The following is a 26713-nucleotide window of genomic DNA, read 5'->3' on the forward strand; positions in this document are numbered from 1 at the left end:
GTCAAAAAAGTTAAGAGTCAAGTCTAGAAGTTAAGAAGCAAGTCAAAGCAAAGTTTCTTAAAGTTTTCAAGAGTCTTTATTAAATGTTTAAACTTCGTTTTAAGGCTCAAGTTTCAAGTAAAGTAAAGAGTAAAGAGTTGAGTTCACTTCTCAAAAGTTATTAGGAACTAAGTATTCCCAAAGAAGTTTATAAATGTTTTCATATTTGAGCAAGAAAGGAACTATAATTTCCAAAAGAGCCTTTGGGCTAAACTTTGAGCAATTATCTCAAACTAAAGAAATAGGTGTTTAAAACACATATGAGCTAAAGTATATTTTGGGAGTAGTATTGAGCACCGAATTGGGGACGCGAGTTCATATTAACTCAACTCTCCATAAGAACCATGTAGCCTTCATGGGTATTAATGGGTTATACTTTTTGGATGATCACATAAGTTAAGCTAGTGGATCCACTAAGTTAAGTAAGGTCCTATATCATGGCGAGGTATATGATGGTCCTTGTGCAACGTGAGGTAAAACGTTGTACCATCACTAGGGCTCATAGTAGTGGTTGTCGGTTAAAGAATCTCCCACAAAAGGTATATTACTTTTTATATAAGTAAAGTTGAGTTTGTTATTGCTTTATCTTTAACGAACTAAGTTGTTTACACTGTTTTACAAGCTTTATATATATATATATATTGCATGTGTCTTATTGCTTTATATTGAGTTCAGTTATTCATGAGTTATACAGAGCAAAGGTAAGTGTCCCTTCTTACTTCTTTCAAGCTTAAGTTGTTGTTTAGCTTTCCAACTCGCATATTCGTACATTCAATGTACTGATGCCAGTTGGCCTGCATCTTATTATGATGCAGACGCAGGTAACCAGGATCAACATCCAGCGCGCCGTTGATCTAGTCGAGCACTCCAGAGTCAGTGGTGAGCCTCATTGCATTCTGAAGGACTGTTTTATTCGCTTTTAGTCTTTCATTATTAGGATGTTGTGGGGTCTGTCCCAACATCCATCTCAGTATTATGGAGGCTTCATAGACAGTCAGACAGTAGTTATGAGTCTCTCATCTATGTATTTGCAGATTCTTCGTTTTGAGACAGAAGTTGCCAATTTGGCTAAGATGTTATCATTCAAACTATTACATGAGTTTATTTTGTTGAGTTAAGTCTTCCGCTGAGTTAAGTAAGCCAGGCTAAGGGTTCGCTTTGGGCCAACAATGGTCTTCGAGTGCCAGTCTTGCCCAGGGTGTAGGCTCGGGGCGTGACAACCTTATTCCTACAAAACTTATGCCGAGTGAGGCAAAAAAATTCTAAACTTATGAAGATCGAATTAGATATGACTACATAAATTATACCTAATAACGTAATTCCTACAAAACATATGACAGACAAGAAAAAAAATTGACCATTAGGGACATTAGGTGGCTAGGGATTATCAAGGTTTTTTCTATTGAATTTTTCTAGTAAGATTTTTAATCAAATAACTAGTAATGCATATTATTAGTTACATGTACTCTTTTTTCTTCACTTGAATTTTTCACTGATTTTTTTATGGATAAATTATCTATATACACATCTTTATTTTCCATAATTTCTATTATTCCCTACCATTTTAAAATATTTCTAAAATCTCTCTTTTCCTTTCAAACCCCATTGTTCTGGATACATAAAGTTGTACATGTTTCTCTTCCTATTTTTATTCCCTATTTCACTCCCTCAATCTCTTCCTATTTTCACTCACTCAATATCTTCCTATATTTACTCCCTCAATCTTTACTTTCTTCATTTTTTAATTTTCAGATTTGTTCTCTCTCCTTTCAGTAAGATCGCTCCACAACTTTTTTCAAAGAACCCAAGTAATTCATAATTTTTATCCGCGTGTGTATCTGATACATTAGTTTCATAGAAAAAGGAGGTATTCAGAGAGCGAGATGAGATTTTTAGGTTTCTTCATTTGCCTTCTCCGATCTCGATCTCTGTCAATGGAGAACTCCCACCGTCATGGGCATAGCTACATACTCTTTAGGGAGTCCAATTGGACACCCTTCATCGTGAAATTATTCCGTATATACAAGTAAAATAATATAAAAAGTGGTTAAATAACGTATTCTGGACACCCTTAACAAAACAAGGTGTTGCAGCCTAGTGGTTTAAGCTGCCTTGAAAGAGCCAAGTCTTTAAGCATTTGTGAGTTCAATTGTCGCTAGCAGCAGCTTTATGCCTTTTTTTCATGTATATTACGTTATTTTTTCCAAAAAAATTCATGTATATTACGTAGTTTAACTTTTAAAATTTCTAGTGCACTCTTTCCTCTTTTTTTTCAATTTTTTTCATGTATATTACGTATTTTAGTTTTTGAAATTTCTAGTGCACTCATTCATCCAAAAGAAAAAATGTACTCGTGTACAATTCCTGAACACCCTTCGTGAAATTTCTAGCTACGCCACTGCCCGCCGTCAGTCTCTTCTTCAAGCTTTCTTTACTCCCCAACATCTTCTTTTTCTTCTTTAACTCCCAAAACCCTTGCTGTTCCAGAAACAATCAATGTTTTGCCTCCTGCCAACAACAACTTCCTTAATCTGGCACCTACCGAGCCTGGTAAGATCGAGGTGTACTCCCCGCAGTTCTACGTTGCATGTACCTTCGGTGGTATCCTCAGTTGTGGTCTCAGTCACATGGCTGTCACTCCACTCGATCTCGTTAAATGTAACATGCATGTACGAATTGTGTTCATCTAATTTGTGTATCAGTTAAATTCTATTAATCAATGTGTATAAGATACATCATAAATGGTTTTAATAAGTACTTGATTCAAAATTTTATTGAAATGTACCAGATTTATACATAAGATACATTACAAGTTACTAATTTATATGTTTGTCATTGTTTGTATCACTATTAAATGTTGGACACTATTTTGTATCATGTGTAAGTCTTGGGTAATTTTTGTATCAAATTAAACTGCTGGCAATTAGTGTATCATGCCTAAATGTTGGGCAATTTTGTATAATTTGTTCCTGTTTGTTTTATTGTGTATCATGTGTAACTATTTGTTATTTTTGTATCATTATTAACATATTGTTTTTGTATCATATTTAACTGTTTGTCATTTTTTGTCCATTACAGTCTTTGAAGTGTGTGATCAAACAAATTCAAACTCACTCTTTGAAGTTTGGTCCTACATAAAGCGTGGGTTTTATGTATCGTATGAATTTTCGACTAATGGATGAAACAGAGAGAACGATGAACTTAGAAGAAATTTAATTTTTGAATATTTTGGTTTGTTACACTATATGATTGAATTCTTGACACTAATTTGAAACGGAATAGCGTAATTTATGGGATCTTAATTTGATTTCTGTTTTTTTTTCCCTTAATTAGTGCAACAAATGAATACTATGAGATCTTAATTTGATTTTCAATTTTTTTTCCTTAATAAGTGCAACAGATTGATACATAATGTATCCGGATCCTAATTTATGTATCCGAAATGCCTAAAAAACATGGGATTTGTGTAGATAGAAAAATAATAGGGATACAAGGTAATTTAGATTTTACACTATGTGATTTATGTAAGTTATACTTTTTTTATACTAAGGTTTTAACCAAGCACGTTATTTATTATTGGACATCCAAAGGAAAGTGTTAGGTAGGGGAAGATCCACCCTTACCTAAGGAGTGTCAAGCGACACCCGTTCGTCGAAAAATTACATTGTATATAGAGGTCAAATTTCACTTTAATATATATATAAGTATTGACACCCCTTGACCCAAGTTAGGTTTAGTCAAGTGGTTAAGGTGTCGTGAAAATTCCTTGAGATCATGTGTTCTTGTCCTACTAACCTCATAATTATATTTCTTACTATAACCATTGACACCCTTAATGACAATAACTTACAAATAGCTTATAGAGCAACTTCATTGAAGTAGCTTGCAAGCAACTTACAAAGCATTTTATCTTTCCATAAATAAAAATTCAACCATTTGATTTTGTACTTCAGTTTGAAGTAAAATAATATATCAGTCTCTCTATGTACCTATCTATGTTTTATATAGTTAAGATAATCTTTATTTTTTGTTGGAGTTGGGTCAGATAGCTTCTCAATAAAATCTGGAACTCTTCCTACAAAAAACAAGGGACCAAATTTTCCCACAAATTCTTGAAGAATCTTACAAGTAGCTCTACAACTAGGTTCCCAAAAAGCTTATAAGTAGATTTACTAACAGCTTCCTAAAGTAGCTTAATTACAGAGTAACATACAGTAACTTTATAAGCAACTTAATTACAGAGTATTCTGCAAGTAGCTTTTGAAAGTAGCTTGATTACATAATAACCTATCGTTGACACTATAAGCAACTTACTAAAACAACTTAATGACACAGTGGCCTGCAAATAACTTCCTAAAATAGCTTAATTACAGAGTAACTTAGGATTACCATTATACTCAACTTAATTATAGAGTAGTGTGTGAGTAGCTTCCTAAAATAGCTTAATGATAGAGTAACCTACGATGAGCATTACAGGCAACTATCTAAAGCAACTTAATTATAAAGTAGCCTGCGGGTAGCTTCCTAAAGTAGTTTAATAACAAAGTAACCTATGTTGAGCATTATAAGCAACTTTCTAAAGCAGCTAAATCATAGAGTAGTTTGTGAGTAGCTTTATAAAGTATCTTAATTATAGAGTAGCCTACAAGTAGCTTTCTAAAGTAGCTTAATTACACAATAATCGACAATGAGCATTATAAGAAAATTTCTAAAGCAGCTTAATCATAGAGTAGTCTGTGAGTAGCTTCCTGAAGCATCTTAACTACACAATAGTCTGCAAGTAGCTTTCTAAAGTAGCTTAATTACATAGTATCCTACGATGAGCATTATAAGCAACTTACTAAAGCAACTTAATCATAGAGTAGTGTGCAAGTAGATTCTTAAAGCAACTTAATTACAGAGTCGCTAGCAAGTAGCTTAATTATAGAGTAATCTACGAGTAACTTTATGGACAACTTTCTAAAGCAACTTAATTACAGAGTAACCTCCTAAAGTTGTTTAATTATAGCGTAATCTGCAATTAACATTTGAAGCAACTTTCTAATGCAACCCGCAAGATGCTTCCTAAAGTAGTTTAATTACAGAGTAACCTGCAATTAGCATTATAAACAACTTTCTAAAGCATCTTCATTATAGAGTAGCCTGCAAGTAGCTTAATTACAGAGTAACCTACAAGTAGCATTATCTGCATCTTTCTAATGCAATTCAATTAGAGTAGCCTACAAGTAGCTTCCTAAATTAGCTTAATTATAGAGTAACCTGCGATTAGTATTATAAGTAACTTTCTAGAGCAACTTAACTACAAAGTAGCCTTCAAGTAACTTTCTAAAGTACCTTAGTTGCAGAGTAACCTGCAATTATCATTATAAGCAATAATTACAGAGTATCCTGCAATTATCACTATAAGCAACTTTCTAAAGCTATTTAATTACAGAGTAGCCTACAAACAACTTATTAACATTGTAAGCCACTTCTAAAGCAGATTAACTACAGAGTATCCTGCAAGCAACTTTATAAACAACTTATTTTACAGTAGCTTTGCAAACAACTTAATTACAGAGTATCCTGCAACTAGCTTTGTAAACAACTTAATTACATAGTATCCTACAAATAGCTCTGTAATGGACCAAATTTCTAAAATAACTTATCAAACAAATCGTAAATAACACTACACACAACTTTTATTCTTTCGTAAATAAAAAATTTAAAGCAATATACTTCGTACATCAATTATATACTAGTCTCTCTCTCTCTCTCTATATATATATATACAAATTATATTTTTTGAAAGATGAACAAAAAATTGGACCAATTATTAGTGTGATAGCCCAAATATAAGTAGAGAAGCAAAGCCCATGTACATATTGAACAACAAATTGAAAACTTAATGAAAAAAGAAAGCATAGAGTATCAACACTCTGTTTTAATCTCTATATAAAGCATCAAAAGAGGTGAATTTTATTTTTCTCTCCAGTTTGTGCTTCGAGAAAATCAAATTGTAAACCCTAATTCTCTCCGATCTGTCAGATTTGACTGTATGGGTTCCAGAAGGAACGATTTCGGCGATGGAGCTAGCCCAGGGTATCGTTTCCTTGCTTGTTTTATGAGCTTTTATTCTTGAATTTTATTGAATTGTACGTCTATATTTTTTTTACTTTTTGATGTTGTTGTTGCTATTTTTAGAAGTTGGGATGTAGGTGTGTGCTTTTCCCCAACAATGGAAGTTTCTTTTATAGTTTTTTTAAAGTTGGGATTTGAGGGTGTATGCTTTTTACGACGATTGAAACATTTTTTTTGCTGTTTTTAGAAGTGGAATTTAGGGATGGGGATGGGTGGGGTTTTTCTTTTCCAGCAATTGAAGTATTTTTTTTTATTGATTTTAGAAGTTGGGATTTAGGTCTATGTGTTTTTTCATCCATTGAAGTTTTTTTTGTTGCTTTTAGAAGTTGGGATTAGGATTATGAGTTTTTACAGCAATTGAAGCTTTTTTTTGTTGTTTTTAAAAGTTGTGATTTGGGGGAAGGTGTGTTTTTCCAGCAATTGAAGCATTTTTTTTGTTGTTTTTAGAAGTTGAGATGTAGGTCTATGTGTTTTTCTTGTCATTGAAGCTTTTTTTTTTCTTTATTTTTATGTTTTGAGAAGTTGAGATTAGGGGTATGTTCTAGCCATTAAAGCATTTTCGTTGTTGCTGTTTTTAAATGTTGGGATATAGGGGTATGTTTTTCCAACAATTGAAACATTTTTTTTTGTTATTTTTAGAAGTTGGGATTTAGGTCTATCTATTTTTCCAACCATTGAAGCATTTGTTTTTGTTGATGTTTTTAGAAGTTAGGATTAAGGGTATGTTCCAGCCTTTGAAGCATTTTTTTGTTGCTGTTTTTAGATGTTGGGATATAGGGGCATGTATTTTTCCAACAATTGAAGCATTTTTTTTGCTGCTTTTTGGAAGTTGGGATTTATGGATGTTTCTTTTCCCCAACAATTGAATAATTTATTTTGTTCTTTTTAGAAGTTGATATATAGAGGGTGTGTTTTTTCCAAAATTGAAGCTTTCTCTGTTGTTTTTAGAAGTTGGGATTTAGGGTGTTTTTTTTCCATATTTTTTTTCAGAAAGATTTTTTTTTCTTACAGATCTTCATAAAATAACTAGAACTTACCAAATATAGCTTCTACAAACTATTTCCCCCCCTAAAGGTTTGTAATCGAGAGGATTTATGAGCATATCTTTAATGTTTATTAAATTATAAGTCTAATTTTTGAACTTTTCGAAGAATTTGTTTTTACAAGTTGGGATTTAGGGGTGTTTCTTTTTCCAACATTTATTGTTCAAAATATATTATTTTGTATCACAAATTAGGTCTCAAACATTTGCAAAATAAGTAGAAACTAACCAAATATAACTTCTACAAATTATTTCCCCCCGTAAGGTTTGTAATCGAAAATATTTGTGAGTGTTTTGGGAATGGAAGAAGATTTTTCAGATGAAAAAGAAGCTCCTGAGTACTTCTTCAATTTCAAAATTTCATTTTTTAAAAAAATATTATTTTCGTAAAACAAAGTCACCTTTTCTGCAAACAAATATACACAAATTGTATAGTCTAGGGCTTTTTTTTCTACTCTCGATATCTATTTTTGAGCATATTTTTACTTCATCGAATTAAGTCTAGTTGTTGGCTTTGTCCAACATATGATTTTCAATGCCTTTTTTCGGGGATTCTCTTGGTGTTTTTAGAACTTGTAATTGGGGTGTTCTGTTTCTCCAATATATTTTTTTCAAATAGATTATGTTTTTTTTCTTACAGGATCTCTCAAATCTTCATAAAATAACTATAACTATTCAAATATTTTTCACCTTCTACAAATGGAAGATGAGTTTTTAGACAAAATAGCTACAACACTTGTGATTTCAATGATTGGTTTCAAAAGAATAAAGAAAACACTATTTTCCTAGAGCAAGTGCACATTTTTGCAAAAATATCTGCCCAATTTGTGTTCTCTAGGTGATTTCTTGTTTTGCTTTTGAAAAAGTTATTTTTTTGTGATTGTGATGTGTATTAATTTTGGATTTTTGTCCTCTGTATGGAACAGAAAAATCTTCATTGGAGGTCTTGCGAAAGAGACAACTTTAGGTTAGTTTTTAAAATCTGCTACATGTTTATATATTGTTAATTTGTCATTATGGATGAGCTGAGGTTTGCGTTTTTCATTTTATTATTCCTTGTTGATTGGATATTCTAAAGTTTCTAATTGTTCTTCTAATTTGGGTTTGTAGAGCAATTTGTGAAGTACTTTGAGAAGTATGGTGAGGTAATAGACTCGGTGATTATGAAGGACCGACATAATGGTAGACCTAGAGGTTTTGGGTTCATCACTTATGTTGACACTGTTATTGCTGAAACTCATAACATCAATGACAAACAAGTGAGTGGTTTAGCTTCACTTTCAATGTATATATTAATTCTATATTTGAGTATTGTCAAATATGGTTGGAGAAAGGAACTACAAGAAATTGAAAATTTCCTTTTTTGTGGTCATTTCTAATGAACCATCAATTTATGTTAACTCATAAAATTCTTTTGAGATACTGAATTTGGTTAGTATCGTATATTTGTAATGTAGTTCATAGTATTCCTGGTATTGTGAGATTTCTGGTAGAAACCATATTGTGGGTAATGTATATTTGTAACTTAAGGTCATAATATACCTGATGTTGTGAGGTTCTAGTGAAACCATATTCTCCAAGTACAACCATCTTTTTTTTTAGTAAAATACTGTTGTAAGGTGGCATGCATTTTGGCTTTGAGACTTACTAGATTACATTTGTTCAGGTTGAGATCAAGAGAACCATTCCTAAAGGATCTGCTGAATCAAAGAATTTTATACTGTAGTTTTGTGCCATATATATTTTATCTAGTTTCTCATGTATTTAATTGTGTTTCTCTTTTTCTTCGTGGTTAGATGAATTCAAGGGCTTGTATGGGAAGGTGACCGACTACGAGATCATACGGGATCATGTGTCTAAGAGGTCTCGAGGCTTTGGATTTATTGAGTATGATGAGGAACAAGTAGTTGATAATTTGCAGTCCCAAGGAAATATGATTGATATGTTGGTGAGTTTTATCCAATGGTTGTCCAAGATGTCATTTAGTGTGCTTCTTTCAGGGCTCAGTTGTGTCAGGCTATTGCATAGGCCATCTTTTAGGTTAACATGTTTCTTTATTGTAGGTTGAGATCAAGAAGGCAAAACCAAAGACCCAGCATCTGGTCCTGCATATGGCAGTGAATCTAGGGGACGTGCATACAATGATAGTTATGATGGAGGCTTTGGCGATTCCTATAACAATTTTGGCAGTGGTGGCTCTGCTTCGTATAGGTAGGTCTTCTGGAGGTATGAGTGGTAGGTTTGGTGACTATGGATATGGTGGTGGTGAATTTGGTAGCTATCGAGGAGATCCCTCACTGGGTTAGCTAGAACCCAACTTTGGAGTTCTTTCATGTATCTTTTGTAAGATTGGTTTCTTACATGTCTGGTACTCTGACTCGTATAACTTATCTAGTGACTTCTTTATAAGGTAGATTCTTGAACTTTTTGACTTCAGATTATGGTGTGTGCTTGTTAGAGATCTATGGGGCTTGCTAGGATACAAAGCCTGAGTTTTTTTGACTTCCTAGATCTCAACCAATTATAGAGCCTGTTTGGATTTGGCTTATTTTAAGCTAAAATAGTTGTTAATCACTTGTGGAGTGTTTGGGTAAATTTAAGAAATTAGTGCTTAATTAGAATGCTAAAAATAAGCCATAAGTCATAACTTAGAAATTTCAACCTATGGTTTTTGGCTTATAAGCCCAAAGCTAAAAATTTATCCAAACAGGCTCAATAGTTTGATGTCTCGGTTGTTGGGTTTAGGATTTTTTTTTTCCCTTTCTATGTGGATAAATAAAAGTCTTATTAGGACCAGCCTACTTTAGCCCATAACCCAAATATTATGTGGCATATATAAGGCTTATTTGGTCTTATTTTCAAAAACACAAGAGAGTTTCGTTTTAGAGATTGAGAGAAAAAGAGAAAAATCCCGTTTTTGCTCCTGGAAATTTTCTCCTCAGACAGTCCGCTTCAGACACAGTTTTCCGCTTTGTTAACTGTTAGATAGTGCTCAAATTTGAAGTGGGAGTTCTCAGAATCTGGTTCTTGCAATTCAACGGTGGAGATCGGATTTGGAGGTCTGTAGCTTCTGATTTTGGGGAGTGAACAGTAGCGCGTTTTTGGGTGAAATCTCTTCTTTAATTCTCTAGTTTTGGTGCAATCTTGTTTTGTTGTTACTCGTTGTTTGGCGCTTATTTTGTGGCCAATTTTGGAGAACAATTTTGTAACTCTTGGTGTTTATAATGGAGCTTTTGGTCCTGTGGTTTTTTACTCTTCACATCGAAGGGTTTTTCAAGTAAATTGTTGCGTCTTGTGTGATTGGGTTATTCATATCTTGTTGCTTTAGTTTGGTTGATATACTTGCTGTCCATTCTCTTGGTTCAAATTGAAAGGGAAAGTTTAGATTTGAATATTATTCCGCTGCTATCATGTCTGACATTCTTGTTAGTGTCTTGCCTTTCCCAACATCTGTTTGGTGATTCCTCTTAGCTATAGTTGATATGATATGTATCTTCAAGACTGCATGCCATCTGCCCATTTAACTGTTGGAGGTAGTGTGTGCTGAGTAGTATCTTGTGGCCAATGCTGAATAATGTTGGTAGGCAAAGCACTTTTGAAGTCGAATTTTCTAATTTTAGGAAGATCTAACTCAACAACAACATACTCAGTGTAGTCCCACAGATAATTTTTGCATATTGGAAAGACGGAATGGAAGTACAATAGATAGAGATAGTAATAGCATATTGGACCAAAACCATCTCAACCTCGATTTTTGCATCTTGTCTTCAATAGAAGTCACCTCTAACTTGTCTCATATATCCTCATTTTTAACTCTTATATATCTCCTAGTATACTCATACATCCATCACAACATTCTCATCTCCGCCTCATTCAGACAACATAGCTGGTTTATGAAGATCTGCATGCAAGTATATAATGTGTTGAACAGTTTTTCTGAAGACTTAATGGTCGTGGCACACTTGTATACTCTTTTATGTTGTCTTAATTGTACTGGATGATGAAAAGTTTTTTTTTTTTAATTGTATGAGGTGTAATTGTAAGTACACTTGGCTTATAAGCTGTATTATGTACGAAAATTAAATCTTATTTTTACTCTGATGGTTGTTGTTTTGTTTTATTTTTTCAAATAGATGGTTACATTAGTGATGTTGTTAGATGACTTTACTGAGTACACAGGGGGCTCTCCTGTGCGTGCTTGTTAGCTTTCTGGAGCAAACGTAAACAAGAAAGTACACGAACCAGATTGCCCATGTATGTACTTTCTTGTTCGCGTTTGGTCACTGCAAATAATGAATTATAATTTAACCCGTTCAACAATTTTCAATTTTAATTTCTTTATTTATTTTCTTATAATTTGTTAGCTACATATTTAGCCTTATTTTTTAAAAGAAAAAAAATAAAATCGGACCATCATTTCCTAACATAGTCTAGTCCATCGGTTAATGTTAGAAAATTGAGATTATCCGTTGATTTTGACCCTCAATTTTGGCATGTGTTTCAATATTAAAAATCTTAAATTTGTCTCTGCTCGTATCTACTACATCCTCCTTTCTGTTGCCGCCCATTTTCTTCTACAACTTGGCAAATTAGATCATAAAGAAACTATTAGCATCATTGATCACTTGTCTCTTACCATATTAACTTGCATATAAATAATTTCAAACTTTTGGGAAATACACACAAAAAAAATGGAACCATTCATATTAATGCACATTTTATTTTCCAATTGCAAAAGTACTATTCCACGTGCAATTTTAATGGATCAAAATAGTACTTAATTGACTTGATATGATTACAAATGTAATTTTTTCTATTCAACAAAGTGATTATTTGTGCACCTAAATGGGGTGGTTAAGTTACCTTTATTGCACTCTCAAATCTCAAATTATGTTTTTTGCCTAGCTAGACTTAGAAAATATGTCTATATATAAACTAGAAGGACATGATGATGGTTTTGGATAGATACGAATTCAAGATTTTAAGTATGTAGATGTGACATATGACTATACATTCTAGTATTTTTGTGACATGTACATGTACTTTAAACCCTAATACTTATATATGGTCGAATAAGCTTTCAAAAGTGTGTAACGAAATACACACCTTATGTTTGCGCGCTCATTGTCACACAAGAAATTAGATGCATGCATCAAGACGTTGTCAACGAGCAATTATCACTCGAGAAAGAGGATTTAATGTGATGCAATAAAAAACGTTGTAGACTATGTAGTCTAGTCGAAATCAAAGCATGACTTGCATCCGTGGGCAAAATTTACAAATATCCGCTTCTTCATTCATATAATTAAAAAATAGTCGATGACCTAGAGTGTCGAATTCCATATATAAGTGCAACTCCAGGATTAATTTTATCATGTAGTTTTACGTGTGAAATTTGAAACTCAATAACATTAATTCACTATTTTTTTTTAAATGACCAAAAAGTGACCAATGAACGCTATTTTTATTGCATCAATTTGCTTGTGATTGTTGGGTAGTGGGCAAGAAGGGATGTACCAACAACTAACCACATTTCAACTCATTTAACCAAATTAAAAACATAGTCGTTATCATGAAATTTCAAAGTTTCACTCATACGTGGGATCTGAAACTCTAAGACGTATAACTACTTTTTTTTAAAAAGAAAAGTGACCGGTAAACGTTATTTCTGCCGTGTCCGCCCGGGGTTGTTGGGTAATGAGAAGACATGCAAGAAGGGACAACCTATTCCTACAAACTTATACCGAGTGAAGCAAAAAAAATCTAAGTTTATGCCGTTCGAATTAGATATGATTATACCGAGTAACTTAATTCCTACAAAACTTATGGCGGACAAGAAAAAAAATGACCATTAGGGACATCCGGTGGCTAGGGATTATCAAGGTTTTTTCTATTGAGTTTTTCTAGTAAGATTTTTAATCAAATAACTAGTAATGCAAATTATTAATTACATGCACTCTTTTTTCTTCACTTGAATTTTTTTCACTGATTTTTTTATAGTAATAACTAAGCACGCTATTTATTATTGAAACATCCAAAGGAAAGTGTTATGTAGGGGCAGATCCACCCTTATCCAAGGGTGTCAAGCGACACTCCTTCGTCGGAAAATTACATTGTATATAGAGGTCAAATTTTGGTTACGTATATATATATATATAAGCAGTGGCGGACCCCGGTTTTTTTCTCAGGGGGTCAACGTATAAAGAAGAAGTTCAGGTGGTAATGCAAGTGCGCGGTGGGCGTAGTAGCCCTTAGGCATGCTCTTTGTACAAGAAGCATATATATTTCATTGGTTTATAAAAGTAAAGACTAAACTAATCAAATATATTGAGGACAAAGATACATTGATAAGAATTTTAGTGGATCAATTGTATTACATAAGTTAATTCCTAAAACACGTGAAAATTAAATGATGAAAAAGGGAGCGAGACGTGGAAGAAAGATATTTACCTTATCAAGCGAAATTTAACTTACTTTATTATACCGTATTAAATATTCCTTTCTACTTTTATCATTCTCAGCGAGCACTCTTAAAATTTCTTGTGCTTTTTATACTTTTATTTTGTAATGTTTTACTTTATTTTTCACTTTTTAAAAATTTTAAATTTGTATCCATTCAATCACATATTACTATGAAAATCATTAAGATTCTCTAAAAGTGTGTAAGAATAGACTTAATTACAGAGTAACCTACAATGAGCATTATAAGCAACTTTTTAAAGTATATCTTAATTACAGAGTATTCTGTAAATAGATATTCTTGAAGAAACTTAATTACAGAGTAGCCAACAAGTAGCTTCCTAAAGTACCTTACTATAGAGTAATATGGGAGTAACTTTATAAGCAACTTTCTAAAGCAACTTAATTACAGAGTAGCCTCCTAAAGTAGTTTAATTACAGAGTAACCTGCAATTAGCATTAGAAGCAACTTTCTAAATCAACTTAATCATAGAGCAACCCGCAAGTAGCTTCCTAAAGTTGTTTGATTACATAGTAACCTGCAATTAGCATTATAAGCACCTTTCTAAAGCATCTTAATTACAGAAGTAGCTTTCTGTAAGTAGCTTAATTACAGAGTAGCATGCAATTAGCATTATGCACATCTTTCTAAAGCAACTCAATTAGAGTAGCCAACAAGTAGCTTCCTAAAGTAGCTTAATTATATAGTAACGTGCAATTAGTATTATAAGCAACTTAATTACAGAGTAGCCTGCAATTAGCACTATAAGCAACTTTCTAAAGCAATTTAATTACAGAGTATCTTGCAAACAACTTATTAACATTATAAGCCACTTTCTAAATCAGATTAATTACAAGGTAACCTGCAAGTAGCTCTATAAACAACTTATTTTACAGTAGCTTTACGAACAACTTAATTACAGAGTATCCTGCAACTAGCTCTGTAAACAGCTTAATTACAGAGTATCCTGCAACTGATTCTATAAACAACTTAACTACAAAGTATCCTGCAACTAGCTGTGTAATCGACCATCTTTCTAAAATAACTTATCAAATAACCGTAAATAGCTCTACAAACAACTTTTATTCTCCCGTAAATAAAAATCAAATCAATTTACTTCGTACTTCAATAATATTAGTCTCTCTCTATATACAAATTATTTTTTGAAAGATGAACACAAGATTGGACCAATTATTAGTTTGATAGCCCAAATATAACTTGAGAAGTAAAGCCCATGTACAAGTTGAAAACTTAACCAAAAAAGAAAGTGTAGAGTATCAACACTCTGTTTTTATCTCTATATAAAGCATCGGAAGAGGTAATTTTTATCTTTTCTCTCCCGTTTGTGCTTCGAGAAACTCAAATTGTAAACCCTAATTCTCTCTGATCTGTCAAATTTGACTGTATGGATTTCAAAAGGAACGATTTTCGCGATGAGGCTAGCCCAGGGTATCGTTTTCTTACCTGTTTTATGAGCTTTTGTTCTTGAATTTTATTGAATTGTATGTCTGATTTTTTTACTTTTTGATGATTTTTTGTTGTTGTTGTTTTTAGAAGTTAGGATGTAGGTGTGTGTTTTCCCCTATCAATTGAGGTTTTAATTATTATTTTTTCAAGTTACGATTTAGGGGTGTGTTTTTTTTACAAAGATTGAAGCATTTTTTTTTTTTGCTGTTTTTAGAAGTTGGAATTTAGGGATGGGAGTGGGTAGGGGTTTTTTTCCAGCAATTGAAATATATTTTTTTTATTTTAGAAGTTGGGATTTAGGTCTATGTGTTTTTTCAGCCATTGAAACTTATTTTTCTTGCCGTTTTTAGAAGTTGGGATTAGGGTTATGTGTTTTTACAACAATTAAAACATTTTTTTGCTATTTTTAGAAGTTTGGGTTTGGGGGAAGGGTGTTTTTCCAGCAATTGAAGCATTTTTTTGTTGTTTTTAGAAGTTGGGATTTAGGTCTATGTGTTTTTCCAGCCATTGAAACTTATTTTTCTTGCCGTTTTTAGAGGTTGGGATTAGGGTTATGTGTTTTTACAACAATTAATTTTTTTTCTATTTTTAGAAGTTTGGGTTTGGGGGAGGGGTGTTTTTCCAGCAATTGAAACATTTTTTTGTTGTTTTTAGAAGTAGGGATTTAGGACTATGTGTTTTTCCAGCCATTGAAGCATTTTCTTTTGTTGATGTTTTTAGAAGTTGGGATTAGGGGTATGTTCCAGCCACTGAAGCATTTTTTTTTATTCATGTTTTTAGATGTTGGGATATAGGGGTGTGTGTTTTTCCAATAATTGAAGATTTTTTTACTTCATTTTATTTTGTTTTCCTTTTATTTTGAAGTTGGGATTTAGGGGTATATGTTTTTTTTTTATGACGATTGAAGCAATTTTTTGCTTTTTATAGAAGTTGGGATTTTGGGATGGGTTTTTTTTCCTAGTAATTGGAGTATTATTTTTTGGTGATTTTAGAAGTTGAGATTTAGGTCTATGTGTTTTTCCAGCTATTGAAGTTTTTTTTGTTGTTTTTAGAAGTTGGGGTTAGGTTTATGTGTTTTTACAGCAATTGAAGTACTTTTTTTGCTATTTTTAGAAGTTGGGATTTTGGGGAGGTGTGTTTTTCCATCAATTGAAGCATTTTTTTTGTTGTTTTTAGAAGTTGGAATTTAGGTCTATGTGTTTTTTCAGTCACTGAAGCTTTTTTTTTGTTGTTGATGTTTTTAGAAGTTGGGATTAGGGGTATGTTCCAGACATTGAAACACTTTTTTTGTTCTTTTTAGATGTTGGGATATAGGGGTATGTGTATTTTCAACAATTGAAGCATTTTTTTTTACTGTTTTTAGATTTACGTCTATGTGTTTTTCCAGCCATTGAAGCATTTTTTTTGTTGACGTTTTTAAAAGTTGGATTAGGGCTATTTTCCAGCCATTGAAACATTTCTTTTTTGTTGCAGTTTTCTGATGTTGGGATATAAGGGTATGTATTTTTCCAACAATTGAAGCATTTTTTTGTTGTTTTTGGAAGTTGGGATTTAGCGGTGTTTCTTTTCCTCAACAATTGAATAATTTTTAATTCTTTTGAAGTTGAGACAGAGAGGGTGTGTTTTTTTCAAAAAAAAATTTTGTTGTTTTTAGAAGTTGGGATTCATGGTGTTTCTTTTTATCACATTTTTTCAAAAAAATTTATTTTTCCACAAATCTTCATAAAATAACTAGAACTAACCAAATATAGCTTCTACAAACTATTTTTTTTTCTTGAAAGGTTTGTAATCGAGAGGATTTATGAGCATATCTTTAATGTTTATTAAATTATAAGTCTAATTTTTGGACTTTTCGAAGCATTTGTTTTTACAAGTTGGGATTTAGGGGTATTTCTTTTTTCAACATTTGTTGTTCAAAAGATATTATTTTGTATAAAAAATTAGGTCTCAAACGTTTGTAAAATAACTAGAAACTAACCAAATATAACTTCCACAAACTATTCCCCCGTAAGGTTTGTAATCGAAAAAAATTGTGAGTGTTTTGGGAATGGAAGAAGATTTTTTAGATGAAAATAAGCTTCTGAGCACTTCTTCAATTATTCAAAATTTCATTTTTTAAAAGAAATATGATTTTCGTAAAACAAAGTCACCTTTTCTGCAAAAATATATGCACAAATTGTATAGCCTAGGTCTTTTCTCTATTCTTGATATCTGTTTATAAGCATATTTTTACTTCATCGAATTAAGTCTAGTTGTTGACTCTGTCCAGCATATGATATTCAAAGCCTTTTTTTGGGGATTGTGTTGCTGCAAAATGTTATTTTTAGAAGTTGGGATTACGGGTGTGTTCTGTTTTTCCAATATATGTTTTTCAAATAGATTATGTTTTTTCTCATAGGATCTCTCAAATCTTCAAATTAACAATATAGAAACATGTAGCAGAGTTTAAAAACTAACCTAAAGTTGTCAATTTTGCAAGACCTCCAATGAGGATTTTTTTGTTCCATAGAGAGAACAAAAATCCAAAATTAGTACACATCACAGTCACAACGAAAATGACTTTTTCAAAAGCAGAACAAGAAAACAACTAGAGAACACAAATTGGGTAGATATTTTTGCAAAAAGGTGCACTTGCTCTAGGAAAATAGTGGTTTCTTCATACTTTTAAAACCAAACATTGAAATTACAAGTGTTGTAATTGTTTTTTGTCTAAAAACTCATCTTTCATTTGTAGAAGGTGAAAAATATTTGCATAGTTCTAGTTATTTTATGAAGATTTGAGAGATTCTATGAGAAAAAATATAATTTATTTGAAAAAAATATACTGGAGAAACAGAACACCCCCAATCCCAACTTCTAAAAACAACATTTTGCAGCAAGAGAATCCTCAAAAAAGGCTTTGAAAATCATATGTTGGACAAAGCCAACAACTAGACTTAATTTGATGGAGTAAAAATATGCTCTAAAAAAAGATATTGAAAGTAGAAAAAAAGCCCTAGACTATACAATTTCTGCATATATTTTTGCAGAAAAGGTGACTTTGTTTTACGAAAATCATATTTGTTAGAAAAATGAAATTTTGAAATTGAAAAAGTGCTTAGGAGCTCCTTTCACCTAAAAAATATTATTCCATTCTCAAAACACTCACAAATCTTTTCGATTGGAAACCTTACGAGGGAAATAGTTTGTAGAAGTTATATTTGGTTAGTTTCTAGTTATTTTACAAATGTGTAAGACCAAATTTGTGAATAATATCTTTTGAACAACAAATGTTGGAAAAAGAAACACCCCTAAATCCGAACTTGTAAAAACAGCAAAAACAAATGCTTTGAAAAGTCCAAAAATTAGACTTATAATTTAATAAACATTAAAGATATGCTCATAAATCCTCTCGATTACAAACCTTTTGGGAAAAAAATAGTTTGTAGAAGCTATATTTGGTTAGTTCTAGTTATTTTAATGAATATATGTTAGAAAAAGAAAATCTTTCTGAAAAAAAATGTGGGAAAAAGAAACACCCTAAGGGTGTGTTTGGTATGAAGGAAAATGTTTTCCTAGAAAATGTTTTCCTGGAAAATGAGTTGATTTTTGACTTCTTTTCTCATGTTTGGTTGGTGAGTAGAAAATATTTTCCGGAAAAGATTTTTCGTGTTTGATTTATGAATGATTTTTTTTTTTGAGAAATATCTTTTATTTTTACTAGGGTAGAAAATAATTTTTGAAATTGAAAATATTTTTTAAAAACAAACTTAAATTTTTTTGGGGGTGGGGTGGGTGGGTTGAGGGTAGGGGTGAAAAATTGAAATTTTGAAGTTGAAAATATTTTTTAAAAACAAACTTAAATTTTTTTTGGGAGGATGGGGGTGGGTGGGGTGCAGGGGCTGGTAGGGGGTGGGTGGGGGGTCGAGGGTTGGGGTGAAAAAATAAAATTTTGAAGTTGAAAATATATTTTTAAAAACAAACTTAAATTTTTTTTGGGGGTGGTGGGGGGGGTGCTGGTAGGGCGTGGGTGGGGTGGTGTGGGGTGCTGGTAGGCGGTGGGGCTGGGTAGGGGTGAAAAAAATGAAATTTTGAAATTGAAAATATTTTTTAAAAACAAACTTAATTTTTTTTAGGGGGTGGGGGGTGGGGGGGCTGGTTAAGGGTAGGGATGAAAAAATGAAATTTTGAAATTGAAAAATATTTTTAAAAACAAACTTAAATTTTTTTTTTTTGGGGTGGGGAGTGGGAGTAGGGGTAGGGGTAAGGGTGGGTAAAAAAAATTGAATTTAAAAACAGGTTTTAAATTTTATTTTTTTTCTGTGGGGGGGGGGGGGGGGGGTTGTTTGGGGGGCTGGTTTGAGGGTAGGGACAAAATAAATTGATTTTTTCAACAAAAAAAATAATTGTAATTTGAAGTTAGAAGAGAGGTTTGAAAAATGTTTTCCTTAAGTTTTGAAGGGAAGTCATTTTCTTTAAATTTGAGGAAAATGAGTTGATTTGAAAAACATTTTCCAAAACATTTAATCCAACCAAACATGAGAAAATTGGACTTCATACCAAACACACCCTAAATCCCAACTTCTAAAATCACCAGAATTTAAAAACAAACCATCTATATCCCAACTTCTAAAAAGAATTAAAAAAAATTATTCAATTATTGGGGAAAAGAAACACCCCTAAATCCCAACTTCCAAAAACAACAAAAACTGTTTCGATTGTTGGAAAACACATACCCCTATATCCCAACATTTAAAAACAGCAACACAAAAATATGTTTCAATGGCTGGAACATACCCTTAATTCCAACTTCTAAGAACATAAAAAAAAATGGTTCAATGATTGGAAAAACACATAGACCTTGATCCCAACTTCTAAAAACAACAATAAAAAAAAAGCTTCAATTGTTAGAAAAACAAATACCCCTATATCCCAACATCTTAAAACAGCAACCAAAAAATGCTTCAATAGCTGAAACATACCCCTAATCCCAATTTCTGAAAACATCAACAAAAAGCTTCAATGACTGAAAAAACACATAGACCTAAATCCCAACTTCTAAAAACAGCAAAAAAAAAAAATGCTTCAATTTCTGGAAAAACACCCCCTCCCCAAAATCCAACTTCTAAAAATAGAAGAAAAAAAAAAGAAGCTTCAATTACTATAAAAACACATAACCTTGATCCCAACTTCTAAAAACAGACAAAAAAAACTTCAATGGCTGGAAAAACACATAGATCTAAATCCCAACTTCTAAAATCAACAAAAAAAATACTTCAATTGCTGGAAAAACCCCCCATCCACCCTTATCCCTAAATCCCAACTTCTAAAAACAACAAAAAATGCTTCTATCGTCGTAAAAAAAACATACACCCCTAAATCCCAACTTCAAAAAAACAACAAAAAAAACTTCAATTGTTGGGAGAAAACACACACCTACATCCCAACTTCTAAAAACAGCAACAACAACAACAAAAAAGCATCAAAAAGTAAAAAAAAATCAGACGTACAATTCAATGAAATTCAAGAATAAAAGCTCAAAAAACAGGTAAGGAAACGATACCCTGGGCTAGCTCCATCGCCGAAATCTCCTTTTGGAACCATACAGTCCAATTCGACAGATCGGAGAGAATTAGAGTTTACAATTTTGAGTTTCTCGAAGCACAAGTTGGAGAGAAAAATAAAATTCACTTCTTTTGATGCTTTATATAGAGATAAAAACACAGTGTTTATACTTTCCACATTCTTTTTTGGTTAAGTTTTCAATTTGTTGTTCAATATGTACATGGGCTTTTCTTATGAACTTATATTTGGGCTATCACACTAATAATTGGTCCAATTTTGTGTTCATCTTTCAAAAAATATAATTTATATATATATAGAGAGAGAGATACTAGTATATAATTGATGCACGAAGTATATTGGTTTAATTTTTTTATTTACGAAAGAATAAAAGTTATTTGTAGAGCTATTTACGGTTTGTTTGATAAGTTATTTTAGACATTTGATCGATTACAGAGCTAGTTGTAGGATACTCTGTAATTAAGTTATTTACAGAGCTAGTTGCAGGATACTGTGTAATTAAGTTATTTGCAAAGATACTGTAAAATAATATATCAGTCTCTCTATGTACATATCTATGATTTATATACTTAATAATAATCTTTATTTTATGTTGGAGTTGAGTCAGATACCTTTTCAACAAAATCTGGAACTCTTCCAAACAAGGGAACAAATTTTCCAACAAATTCTTGAAGAATCTTACAAGTAGCTATACAACTAGCTTCCCAAAGAAGCTTATACGTAGATTCACTAGCAGCTTTCTAAAGTAGCTTAATTACATAGTAACCTACAATAACTTTATAAGAAACTTAATTACAGAGTACTTTGCAAATTGCTTGATTATAGAGTAACCTATAATTAACATTATAAGCAACTTACTACAACAATTTAATGACACAGTAGCCTGGAAATAGCTTAATTACAGAGTAACTTAGGATTACTTTTATAGGCAACTTTCTAAATCAACTTAATTATAGAGTAGTCTGTGAGTAGCTTCCTAAAGTAGCTTAGTTACAGAGTAACATACGATGAGCATTATAAGCAACTTTCTAAAGCAACTTAATTATAAAGTAGTGTGTGAGTAGCTTCCTAAAGTAGCTTAATTACAGAGTAACCTACAATGAGCATTATAAGCAACTTCCTAAAGCAGCTTAATTATAGAGTAGTCTGCGAGTTGCTCCCTAAAGCATCTTAATTATAGAGTAGCTTCCTAAAGTAGCTTAATAACAGAGTAACCTACGATGAGCATTATAAACAACTTTCTAAAGTGTCTTAATTACAGAGTATTCTGTCAATAAATTCTTGAAGCAACTTAATTACAAAGTATTCTGTTAATAGATTCTTGAAGCAACTTAATTACAGAGTAGCCAACAAGTAGCTTCCTAAAGTAGCTTATTATAGAGTAATATGTGAGTAACATTATAAACAACTTTCTAAAGCAACTTAATTACAGAGTAGCCTCCTAAAGTAGTTTAATTACAGAGTAACCCGCAATTAGCTTTAGAAGCAACTTTCTAAAGCAACTTAATCATAGAGCAAACCACAAGTAGCTTCCTAAAGTAGTTTAATTATAGAGTAACCTGCAATTAGCATTATAAGCACCTTTCTAAAACATCTTAATTATAGAGTAGCTTGGAAGTAGGTTTATATAAGTAGCTAATTACAGAGTAGTGTGCAATTAGCATTATAAGCATCTTTCTAAAGCAACTCAATTAGAGTAGCCTACAAGTAGCTTCATAAAGTAGCTTAATTATAGAGTAACATGTGATTAGTATTATAAGCAATTTTCTAAAGCAACTTACTTACAGAGTAGCCTACAAGTAGTACTATAAGCAATTTTCTAAAGCAATTTAATTACAGAGTATCTTGCAAACAACTTATTAACATTATAAGCCAATTTCTAAATTAGATTAATTACAGAGTAACCTGCAAGTAGATTTATAAACAACTTATTTTACAGTAGCTTTACGACCAACTTAATTACAGAATATCCTGCAACTAGCTCTGTAAAACACCTTAATTACAGAGTATCCTTCAACTAACTCTATAAACAACTTAACTACAGAGTATCCTGCAACTAGCTTTGTAATCGACCATCTTTCTAAAATAACTTATCAAATAACCGTAAATGTCTCTACAAACAACTTTTATTCTTCCGTAAATAAAAAATCAAATCAATTTACTTCGTACATCAATAATATATCAGTCTCTCTCTCTATACAAATTATTTTTTGAAAGATGAACACAAAATTGGACCAATTATTAGTGTGATAGCCCATATATAACTTGAGAAGTTATAAAGCCCATATGCATATTAAACAACAAATTGAAAACTTCACCAAAAAAGAAATTGAACAAGATATCTGGTGGCAGCTTAAATCAGGAGAATGCAGTTTTTGGTTTGATAATTGGACCAAACAAAGAGCATTGTATTATGTTGAAGAACAAGCAAGAGGGGAAGAAGAATTGGAGGTCAAGCAGTTTATCAAATAGGGGAACTGGGATAGGCAAAAACTAAGAGAGTTTCTATCAGAAGATATGACAGAGTACATTGTTAGAGACTTAAGACTGGAAGTGGTGGAAGGGGAAATCGACAAACCTTGGTGGATGGGAAATTCTAATGGAATTTTCACAGTAAGATTTGCACATGATATATTAAGGTAAAGAAAGAAGGAGGTGACTTGGTGGAACAACATTTGGAGTAGGGGTATCCCTTTTAAGATTAATTTTCTACTTTCGAGATGCTGGAAAGGCCGAATAGCAACAGAGGATAATCTTAAAAGGATGAAAATTAATATTGTTTCCAGATGTTATTGTTGTGAAGTATACAAACAGGAAACAATGGCCCACCTTTTTCTAACAGCTCCCGTAGCTCAAAAGCTATAGAAGTTGTTTGCTATTTGTGCAGGTATTCACATTCATGAAGGTCTACAACAAACAATTACAGTCTGGTGGGGAGTGAAAAACAAAAACGAACTGAGGCAAGTACTCCAAGTCATTCCGGCTGTGTTAATGTGGGAAATTTGGAAAAGACAATATCAGGAGACATGGAATGGAAATGGATTACTACAAGCTTCATAAACAGTGTGTAAACACTATATATCAGTTCGTTAAAACAAGACATCCCTGGATTAATATACCCAGAGACTGGAAAGGAATATTGAGAGTTAATGTAACAAACTCAATTCCAACAGAAGCACTCTTATATATATTAATTACTGAATACAAGTTACAAGGTAGAATACGCACAACAAAGTAATAACACACTAATTACGGATAGCTTAACATAGACGAAGGTAACTAGAAGGGGATGAGATACTAGATCATAGAAAGGAGATGAGAGGATCAGAAAGCCAAAGCTTCACATAAATTCCATGCCCCTTCTTCTAACTTCTAGTCCTTTTTAATAGAGATACTAATTGGGCCTGGATCCCCAAATAAAAGTATCTAATAGCCCATAGGCCCTTACCAAGTCACGTCGGGTTCACAACAGTTAACACTATTACAAGCCTAAGATTTATCATTTTGTGGTAACTGGGGAGATGCCAGAAAGAGGAAAAGTGAAATGCAATACAGATGGGGCATGCCGAGGAAATCCAGGAGACAGCTCCTATAGTTTTTGTCTGAGAAATGATGTTGGGAACCTGATATACGCAGAAGCTAAGAGAATAGGGCATGGAGCAAATATGCAGGCAGAAGCTCTTGCAATTCTTAATGCACTAAGATACTGCAAGAATAATAACATAGTAAAAGCATTGATAGAGTCAGACTCACTTACTCTCACAAAGATGATAAGAAAGGAGTGGAGGGTACCATGGCAACAAGCGGAGATAATAGAAGAAGTACAAGGACTTTTACTAATCACTCAATTCAACATCAAGCGTGTTTTCAGGGAGGCAAATAAATTAGCTGATAAAATAGCAAATGAAGAATTCAATCATGAAAATGTAATGCAGATTCAAAACTACAACCATCTATCTGCAGAATGCAAGATCATTTTGAAGGAAGAAAAAGCACAGGTACCAATTTTGAGAATAAAGCCAAGAAGGATCAGGACACACAAACATGTACAGGAATATCGACACCAGAAATTCTCACAGACAAGAGATTTACATTGATTGTTGTTACCACTTCAGGGTAATCATAAATGTGAGAAAAAATCTACATAACCTAGGCTCAGTCAGTGCACATAAAATGACAGCAGCAAAAATTAAAGTCAAATGGAGAACTTATGAACAGGGGCGGGGAAGTCGAGTGACAATGACGATCATCAAAAGCATCTTCATAGCCACGCAACTGCGTCTCTTTTTTTTAATATCTCTCTCTTCACTTGTCTCTTTTTCCTTTCTTTTTTCTTTTTTACCATTTTTTACTCCATTTTATTTTCTAAAAATTTTCTTTGTTCTTTTTTATTTATCTCCCTTCATTTTTTTGGTTTAAATCATTTTTTACACCATTGTAGGTTAGAACATATAACCAAAAACTAACTTTATCATTATTGTATGAATTTATTTTTTTAATTTATTTGGTTATAATTTAGTATAATTTATTTACTATGATAAAATTGAATTAGATTAATTTGAACTTGACACCAAATTTAAATCATATTGTATACCATGTAAATTAATTTGATGATACTAAAAAGTTGGTACATACGTGATTAGATTATGGTGTTACGTATTATAGGGTTGTAACATATAACTAAAATCAACTTTACCATCAATTATAAATCAATATTTTTTATAGATCTATATCAACATATCACCAAAATATTAGCTATACCATACATCAAAATATATACACTATAACGTATTGCAACTTTAAATTAACAAATCACCATTATTTTTAAACCAACAAATTCACCAATTATTTTTAATTGTTATAATTATTAAAATTTGAACTTGACACAAAGGTTACAACACGTTGTATACCATATAAATTAACTTGATGATACTAAAAAGTTGGTATGCACTTGATTAGATTATGATGTTGTGCATTGTAAGGTTGAAACATGTAACTAAAATCAATCTTACCATCAATTATAAATCAATTTCTTTTATAGTTCTAAATCAACATATCACCAAAAAATATTAGTCACACCATCCATAATATTTAAATCAACAAATTACCAATATTTTAACTATATCATCCATCAAAATATATACACTAAACATATCACGGTTAAAAACCATCAAATCACCAATTATTGTACTAGATCAACCACCAAAGCATATTTCTTAATACATATCACTATTTAAAAAAACATATCATCAACAATTGTACCAAATCGACCACCAAAATATATACACTAAAATATTTTGTATTTAAAAATTAATCTGATAATTTATATGGACTACATGATACAAATCTAAATCACATATTTGTAGGTTTATTTTATAAATAAATATTTGCGATTATATGCTATCACAAACTAAATTAATCAACAACTACAACTCATAGGAGGAAGATCCAAGTTCTTCCCATTAGATGGTTTTTTAAAAACCCTACTTCCAAAAAACAAGAACCCTAAGGAGTGTCCAACAATACCAACCAAGATAACACCACCATTAAAAGACATAACAACCAACATAGCAACATAAATCAAACCAATTCTCAAACCATACAAGGTTGTCTGAAGAAGTCCAGAAGTCACATGATCAACATTACTCTTGTAAACATAATTGCTATGAGAGATAAATTCGACAAAAACTGTCATGAAAAAGATAACAACAAATGCCAAAATGTACATGTCCAAATTATCGTATCCATGCCAACTTGAGAAGAGAATCTCAGTAACAATGTTTAAGTTTACACCATCTTCTTTCTCTTTGCCCTTTCTTTTTTTTTCGATTTATTGACCTCAATTATACGAATTTCACTACCAGATGGATTACCATTCACTTTTGGAAGAAGGGGCAAAAGCATTCAACTCAAATTTTGGTGTTGAAGAAATAAATACTTCATCAAACGAGGACTCTTTTGGGGAGTACTATAATAAATAGCAATTATGTTATTCATAATCGATTTTTTTAAGAAGCAAGAAT

At 32.0% G+C, this 26713-nt stretch overlaps 1 protein-coding gene and 1 pseudogene across 1 annotated transcript in view; both read left to right on the top strand.

The window, feature by feature from the left end:
- The window catches only part of LOC125823752 (uncharacterized), a 297644-nt gene that overhangs the window by 36885 nt on the left and 234046 nt on the right, over nt 1–26713 (top strand). The gene's annotated exons all lie outside the window — the stretch shown is intronic.
- On the top strand, nt 6009–9507 carry LOC125823748 (RNA-binding protein 1-like; annotated as a pseudogene).

Source organism: Solanum verrucosum, unplaced genomic scaffold, assembly GCF_900185275.1.
Source record: "Solanum verrucosum unplaced genomic scaffold, falcon-dt-bn FXZP01000093.1, whole genome shotgun sequence".
NCBI classification, from domain to species: domain Eukaryota; kingdom Viridiplantae; phylum Streptophyta; class Magnoliopsida; order Solanales; family Solanaceae; genus Solanum; species Solanum verrucosum.